The sequence below is a fragment of the Primulina tabacum genome, unplaced genomic scaffold (assembly GCF_025594145.1).
Source record: "Primulina tabacum isolate GXHZ01 unplaced genomic scaffold, ASM2559414v2 Contig332, whole genome shotgun sequence".
In the NCBI taxonomy this organism is placed as follows: Eukaryota; Viridiplantae; Streptophyta; class Magnoliopsida; order Lamiales; family Gesneriaceae; genus Primulina; species Primulina tabacum.
Window position 1 is genome coordinate 32,103 of NW_027459730.1, and position 9,460 is coordinate 41,562.

General features: G+C 31.5%; 1 pseudogene; it reads right to left on the bottom strand.

Annotated features, from left to right (window-relative positions):
* Nucleotides 1-103: 103 nt before the first annotated feature.
* LOC142534095 (serine/threonine-protein kinase ATM-like) lies at nucleotides 104-6,588 on the bottom strand (annotated as a pseudogene).
* Between the last annotated feature and the right edge of the window lie 2,872 nt (nucleotides 6,589-9,460).

Sequence of the window (9,460 nt, forward strand, 5' to 3'; positions counted from 1 at the left end):
TGGTCTCCTTTTTGTAATTAAAATCTTTTGTTAAAATAATATTGTTTCTTATCTTATCAGAAAAAAAGAAACTAGAAGGCATTTCTGAACATAAGAAATAAGTTATATCACATAAAAGTAAGATATCATAGTGTTTGTTTAAGCATCAAATTATTACAGTTGCAAACCATATCACACTGATTTCTTAGGCTCAATTATACAGAGTGAAACGAAGTTTTTGCCTGTAAAGGAACAACCTACTGCAACGTCCAGAACAGATCGTCATAAGAATGCTCTAAAGTTGCAGCGTTAATAATTCTGCAATCGAGAACAAGCGAATTCCGGAAATCAAAATTTGACTGCGGACTCCAGAAAGGGCAAATTGATATCAGAAGTATGAAAAACAGAAACATTAGAAACAAGTCTGAATGGCGGTATCACTTGAGTAAGCAAACCTGATGAATTAACATTTGTACTGAAAAGCAAAAGGAAAAAGAGAACCTACAAAGCACATGACCAAACCAACAAAGATAAGAGAACTGTGCCCCTGCAAGACCCTAACAAGAAAAAAAATAATTCCCTACTGGTACCAAAATAATAAGTTCGAAACTGAAGGCAAAAAGCAAAACAGACAACAGCTCTCCTCTCCCTCAACGAAGAGGTATAGATATTAACCAGATTAAAATATCAAGAAAATGAGAACTGCATCTCCAGCACACAGGAAGGAGACAAATAGACTACAGGAGCACAAATTTTTTGTCACCTGAGGATGAAATATAAACCAGTCAATAAAGCTACAGGTAACAGTCAAGATTTCACAATAAAATCAATGAATTTACCTTTCAAAGTTTGCAGATATGCTGTCAAAACCAAAACATAAGTGATCTTTACGGATGCGAGTAGAATAATTGCGGGATGCGACAAACAAGTGCAGCATGCCTGCCACGAATATTAGCTCGTTTTAAACTCAAGATGATGGATAATAAGTAGCAACATGAATGCAAATGTGAACACTAGAAAAACAAATTTGGAAATTATTGAAAAATATTGTGTCGGATTTGCCATTGAATGTGTGATCCATGAACAAGGAAAAAACATGATATCACACCATCCATCAGCCCAAAGGATACTGTTAAGTATTGAGATATTTGATGTTTATATTTTTTTATCTACGCAAAAGAACAAGTTACCATGGCCATTTGCCCTCCACGACTCTCTTTTATCAGGACAACCACATGCTCCCTCCGGGCACATTTTTCAGTAACTGGACTTTTATATGTATTAGCGCACACCTGGAAAGTGAACATTGCCTTGTAACCTTTGACCATAAATATGGAAAACTGTTTTTCTCAAAACTGAAATAAAGAGGATTACTTATAGTGTTGGGTTTAAGTAGACTTCTTGTAATGTGGTTGTCGGATTACTTATCCGCGCAATGGTGTAACATTATATTATCATAATAAATTTAGTTTTCTATCAAAAAAAAAATAAATAAAGAGGAATACTTCAAGTCATACCAAATACATGGAAGCAACTAAAAAGATCTCAAACTATTTCAAAAGCAAAAGAATTAGAAATCAAATTTTGATTCATTAAAATCACACTTAATATTTACTTATGTTCTCTCAGTTTATTTACTTATGTTCTCTAAGTTGTCCTTTCCTCTCATTATGTTTTAAAAATTTTGCATCATATCACAGCTGAAAAGCCTTCAACAGTTTTATACCGTATTTATTTCTGCTCAAAATGATATAAATGGAATTCTACATATTGAAGTCCAAAATTCTATTAAGCCCTTTTAGTTCATTTAAAAGCTTAAATTCATGTTAATTGTTGAATCAAAAAGGGGTCAGAACTCAATTTTTCATTTGATAGAATCTCACTTTGAATCTTCAATATTGAAATCAATTTGTAATTTGATTGAAGTGGTTACCTCCACCATTAATATCCCAAGTCCTCTTACGAGCATGAAGTGGTGACAATTATATAAAATCAAGAAGAAAAAATCATTTATGGCGACAACACTTATGACCAGACTTTTCACTTTTTTCTGTTGTTTTTCCCATCTTCCTATTATTCAAAATTTAATAGAGTAAGCTGCTACAATTTTAGCAACAATGGAACATAAAATAAGGTTGAAAATAACCACCAGAAGATAAAACCAAGCCCATAACCCAATGAAATACAAAAGAGCCATATCATGTCTGGTAAGCACACAACCACAAATATGCAATGGAGTATCAACTTTAAAAGGCACAACAATAAAGTTGCTGCAATAAGTACCCGGCAAAACACAAGGGCAACAAGCTCCGCCACCTTGAACTGTGAGCTTGTCATAATCCCACATTTTTCACCCCTAATTGAGTCACTCAAAATAATAATAATAATAATAATAATAAATAAAATACAAACAAGAACAGAGAAGTAGCATTTCATAAACCCACCAAAAATTAAGCACGTTGTAATTCTAACTCGGGTGAATTGGTGCTGGAAGTACTCATTTGATCAAGCTCCTTGCTCATCACATCCACAAGTTCTAGTAAAATAGAACCGTCATCCACACCTCTAGTTAAACTTACTTGCAATTTTGCATAGCAAATAAGAGAATCCTACTAATGAAGGACAAATTAGAAGTACTACAGACATTTAACTTTAAATTAAAACCATCAATTTAGTACGGCTCAAGACACCTTTAGACTTCGATCATGAGTAGCAAACCAGTACCGAAACACGAAATGATTTACTGCTTGATGAATTTCCAGGGATTTGCCACCTAAATTTGGTCCATCCTTTAACAAATATGTATTGATGCACTCCACAAGCTTGCGAGAAATTTTTCCCTCATCCCTAACATGCAAAAAGAACAAAATTATAAAGTTGACGATTATTGCAATAAAATAACTATAAGAAATCTGTGTAAGGTGGAACCGGAATACAAAAATATCGATGTGCTACCTTACATGAGAAAAAATTCCAACAAAACCCGAAATAATGTTATCTCGAAGATCATCAGGAATATCTCCAGGAGGGTTCTCAATAAGTGAATGAAGTGTCAAGGTGAAGCGGAAAACCTCTGACCAAAATTTTCTGTGCTTAGGCTTTTTTCCACCTTTTCCACGTACAGAAGTAAAAGATCTGTCCACATTGAAAACCGATATGCAGATGAAATTCACACAGTCATATAGATAGTGTATTAGCCAAGTTACTGGAGGTACACTCACTGGAGTAAACTCGTTTACGCATGTGAAACCGATAATATGTAACTTCCAAAAGATAGCGAAGGATAACACCATACTCAGATTGGAAACTTGGAACATCTTTGAGGACATCCCACACATGATTGAAAAGTGATTTAGCCACATGTAGAAGAAGATTTTTTTTGCCTGAAAAACAGAAGGAATCAAATGAAACAGAAAAAACTACATCAATGATAAATCTTACATTGATGACCTACGACTACATTTCTTTGATACAGAAACATGTGGATCCCCTCACCAATCTGCAGGTCTTAATTATTCTCTCTTAAACAAGAATCTGGATACCATTTTTTATCCTTAAATTTTCGGATAGATGTTAATCATCGGATGAATTTATTCAATCTCACCTAACATATGCTTCTCTTGTTATTCATAAAAAACCTGATCTGATCTACAGGCCAATTAATGAATTTCATTCAATCTTAGCCATCAGATTCTTATGTTGTTATCCATAAGAAATCTGATTTATCTTCCAGTTGTTGGACGATTTTCATTCCATCTCAAGCATTAGATTTTAATTTTGTTATCTATATTCAATCTATAATATCATATCTTGTCATTTCACGATAACTCACACATGAGACAAATTATAATATAATCCTCTCTAGAGCATTTATATATTTTTTATTTCATTATATGATATAACCCAACAGCATTTCTGTATACTGTTTTATCATTTTGTGTATCTTCTTATCTAATATCAACATTCAATCTGTAAACAGCATTTCAGATCATTTAAAAAAAAATTAATTATCTCGTAATATTAATCAATTGAAGAGGCGGATATGAAATTCCCCAAACTTAATTACGGAAAAAGCCAATTATAAGTATTTCCAATAATTCTCGCAAAGATTCGAAGTTCATAACACATGTAGCGAATGAGACTCCATGCTTGAATAATTTAAAATCAAATAAAAGGTAATGACAAACATCAAAAACTATCATCATGTACCCGTCAAACTTTACAAAATAATACGATGAAAAGGGAAAAAAGTTTCCTTCATTTTTAAATAGATACAAAAGGAATGGCAATGAGCTCTACATATTGTTCAATTCCTATTAAACAATAGGACTCAATGCCATTCTAAGATAAGAAATATGAATCGGAAATGTTTCAGCAAAACAAACGAACTGTTATATATAAATAAATAAAATAACATACTCCCCTCCAGGCAGTTTTGTTCATGAGAGACATTCCGAGCATTTCAGTGTTTTCACTCATTATTTGCAAAATAAATCAATAGCTTTGAATTCACAAAATACATTTTATGAATTACAAAGAAGACAAAGACATGCATCATTTCTATCTCAAAATCTCTAAAAATCATACTACACAATCTACAGTTATAAACCAATCTCAATATCAATTTTGGACAGATTATATTCCATGAAATTGGTAAATTCAGAAGATGCATCTGACAAATTAAAAATCTTGATAAGGTGGAGCATTGGAAAAAGATATGTTGAGTATTTGTTAATAAAAAATTTAAAATATTTCATGTCAGTTATACAGTAAATTCAAGCAAAAGAATTATTAACACAATATAACACTCATAAGAAATTAATTAAGTTTAACCATGTGCGGCCTCTTCTGAAAGTTAAGGAGAAATTTGAAGGCTACATCAACCCCTTTAGCGCAACATTTCAAAAAGATACTAATAACTAGATACAAAATTTGAAGGCTGCGTCAACCCCTTTAGTGCAACATTTCAAAAAGATAATAATAACTAGATACAAAGCAAAGGACTCCTTCAGTTCAGTGTCATCTAGATTGTGTTCTTTTTCACTAAATTTAAGTGATGAAAATGTTGGTGGTAATTCAACACAAGACCTTTCGAAGTGAGGAGGATAATGTTTTTACACATGATTGACAAGATGAAATGAGAACAGACCTTTACGACAATTTCAAGCCGGCCGACAAGCAACATCACTCTTCGAAGACTTTTCTACGATAAAGTCACAGATAGTTGAGTACATCAAAATTCATTCAAATTAAAAAGGTATCTAAGATATTCACCACACGAAATTCTGCGAACAAACACAACATTATCAGATTGCTTTCATGTTCCATATGAAACAAAAACTTCAAACACTAACCTGAACACCCATCATCCTGGGCTCGTTTCACAATAATCCGAAGAGTCTTCGCAAAAATTGACTTCGGTAATCTCTTCTTGCTGGATGAGATCTCGGAAGATGCACATTGCATTAAAATTTTGACAAGAAAAGGCCAAGTCTCAGCTGCACAAAAAAGTAGTAAGCAACTGCACACCATCAATTCATCCAAAACAATAAAATAAAACGAAATCTTTAAGGTGGTTAAACATAGATGGTTATATATGCTTACAATGTGGAACTTCTTTAGGCTTAAGCACTGAAGTTTTATCAGACAAATATCTAGTAAATCCAATGGATCTATCGGTTTCTAACCATGTATTCAACAACTTAACCCCTTCCTGTATTCATAAACCAGAAGATAAAAAACATTAATACACTACATGAGCAAAATATTATCCACCAAAAAATATCTCAGAATATTAATCACATTGAAGAGGCGGATATGAAATTCCCTAAACTTAATTACGGAAAAAGCCAATTATAAGTATTTCCAATAATTCTCGCAAAGATTCGAAGTTCACAACACATGTAGAGAATGAGACTCCCTGCTTGAATAATTCAAAATCAAATAAAAGAAAGTAAATTATCTTTATGTTTATCGACTGGCCCATTTCAGGGGGAAAATAAATTAATAAAACAAGGTAATGACCCGTCAAACTTTACAAAATAATACAAAGAAAAGGAAAAAAAGTTTCCTTCATTTTTAAATAGATACACAAAAGGAATGGCAATGAGCTCTACATATTGTTCAATGCCTATTAAACAATAGGACTCAATGCCATCCTAAGATAAGAAATATGAATCGGAAATGTTTCAGCAAAACAAACGAACTGTGTGAAACTATACAAGTATGAATTCTACTTATTGCTGGATCCTATTAAACAAAATCATTGAAAATTATGTAAAAAGATGATTTCATATACAAGAAACTCAAACTCGTTACCCTCCAAGAAACTGAACAGACACGCCAGTAAAAGTCTATCTTCTTGATTACTTCTCGAGCTTTGTCCTTGTCGGATGATAGCTTGGAGACGATCTCTTGAATGTCTCTGGAAGTGAGTTTCAAGGCCATTTTTAGCGTATCCAATAGGGTTTCTTTAGAGAGAAAAGGCGGGAGAATCAGGAGATGGATCGGGGAGGAAGAACTCTGTTACGGGGTATTTGATAACTCAACAATGGGAGCGGAGGGGAGCGGGGCCAATTCAGATATGGAAACCGACAAAACGCGTTTTTTTTATTTTTCAGCCGTTAACATTGCAATCTCACATTTGGTAACTTTCAGACGCTCCTCTCGGGATATATTTAAAATATAAATTTTAGGTAATAATTTATAAACATAGTTTGCACCGTTTTTAATTTATTTTACTAAAATAATTTTGTACAATGTTTTATATTTGAAATAACTTGATAAACTTATTAATTACATATATAGACACATACAATGTAATATCTCAAAATGCAAAAAAATTTATTACTATTTTTAATAAAAACTATTTAGTAAAATATTGTAAAAATGAGATGTTTGTAAAAATAGTGCAATCCGTAAAAATTTATAGCGGATTTTAAATCCATGACAGCCTGTCACGGATTCCCAATTTGACTTGTGTTTAGTCTTGAGTTCGAGTTTTGAGGTTTTTTAAAAAGTAATATTAATTAAAAAAAGTATTTAGTAAAATATTGTAAAAATTAGATATTTGCAAAAATATTGCAATCCATAGAAATTTATAGTGGATTTTAAATTTTTTTAAAAAATGAAGAAAAAGAGTCTGTCACGGATTCTAGGGAATCCGTCACTCTTCCTCTTTAAATTGCGCGCATTTTCTCCGTTTCATCTGCCCAAAATGCTTCCTTTCTCTGGTTCATTCTCGCAAAATGTTTCTTTCCTCCGATTCATTTGCGTAAAATCCTTCTTTTCTCCTTCGGCCTTGTATTAATATTATTTGTTGATTTTGTCATTCATTTCATTCGAAGAGGTGTGAAGAGGTAATGTTTAATTTCGTCGATAATATTATAATTATATATTAAGAAATAATATTTTGTTTTGTGTAAATTTCTATTAATGTTTTTCATTTATTTCAGATATTAATATCGTCCGTTGATTTTATTACAAATTCCATATAACCGTGTTTGAGAAGTTAATTTAATCGATTTATTAATATTTTATTTGTATTATTTATTAATCACATATAGATATAATAATGGAGATATAAAAAAATAATGAATATAATTATGTGCTTTTTGAAAATATTTCAAGGTTATTATTTTTGCGTAGTCGGAACACAACCGGAAACAAGAATTTCTTAACAGCCTTCAAGTATTTTCCGCAAAGAAGTCGAGGAAATGCAAAGAAGTCGGAGGAATTGCATAAAGAAGTCGGAAGAATTGCTCACAATTTAAATGATGGTAGTCACGGATTCCTAGAACCCGTGAATGCGTGTCACGGATTCAGAATCAATGACAGTCTGTCACGGATTCTACGCCTTTGTTTCCTTTATTTTTTAAAAAAAAAATTAAGAATCCTGTAAATTTTCTACGGATTGCATTATTTTTACAAGACTCACACCTTCGCAATATTTTGCTAAATAGTTTTAAAATTAATATTATTTTTTTAAAAAAAGCCCTTGAGTTTTGTAAGATACGAGGATGGATCATGTGCTTTTTACTTTTTTTCTTTAAAATAACTTTTCATTGTTTATTTCGACAATATATATTAATTCACAAAAACTTACGTGAAACGGTCTTATAGGTCAATTGTGTGAGCTTGATCTACAACTCGATCCATTTCATTTAAAAAATTTAATTTTTATAATGAAAGTATTGTATTCCACTTTAGTATGAATCAGGTTAATACGTCTCATGGAAAATTATATCGGGTTAATACGTCTCATGGAAAATTATATGTGATATCTTCTCAAGTGATACATACTGTTAATTTTTCTCCTTAACTCGTAAATCACGTGCAATGGAGGATAGCTTGGCTTGTTGTTTAATTGTCTTGAGAATGGGAAAGCCAAAGTAAATTTCATAAAAGTTGGGTTTTTAAAAAATGGTAGAAAATGGATGGTTGTTATCCAAGTAAGTGCTTAATTATCTAAAATAAATTGATGTACATTATGTTATATATGTTACTTGTGGAATTTTATTATGAATACCCGTTACAATTCCATCCAAAGAAAAAAGTGTATTCAAATTGAGGATAATATAAGAATGTCTCCAATCAACTATGTCACGTGAAAGATTGAACGGATTTGCTATGTTATCGATTGAGAAAAAATATTTGAACATGTAGAGCATGAAAATTTTATCAATATTTGTGCGGCCAAAAACTGTAGTTCATATAATATTTAAGTGATTATTTAAACAAAATTGTAAAATTTATTTCATTATATTACACAAGTTTTGAATGTGTTCTATATTATTTGATTGTTTGATCTTTTAATTATATTCTCTTTTACACATGTATTGTTTTACAAAAAAGCGTATTAATAAAAAAAATCACATTTTATCGTCTTATGAGTCCATTTTTTCAATTTGTATCAAACCTATAAAATATCATATATGACCAACTCAAAATTAGTTCCTTGCTCAAGGGTGGCCAGTCACCAGGAGATGTCAGCAACATGATTGGCTTCATGGTTACAATGACGAACTTTTGACTCGGAGTTTGTTACATAACATTTTGAATTTCAGTGTAATATAAACAATGATTTGCAGAATAGTCTAATTTTATAAATTGTTGTGATAATCAACATAACATGCTTTATAAACAATGATTTGCAGAATAGTCTAATTTTATAAATAGTTGTGATAATCAACATAACATGCCTACATAACTATGGATAAGGTAGAATGAAAAGCATCAAATGTCCATCCCCGACTTGCCACCATCGTTTAAAAATATGACGGTTGAAATGACTCGTGCTACTAAAATACTGCTAGGGAAAAAAATTCAAGTTAATTATGAAAATGCTCATACACATGTATGCGAATGAAAACAGTCCACCTTGCTTATTAAAAAATTATTCGATTATTGAATAAAAATAACTGCAGTTAAATAAATATTAAATATCATCATATTCCTATACTACTGTTTGAGAAGAACTCAA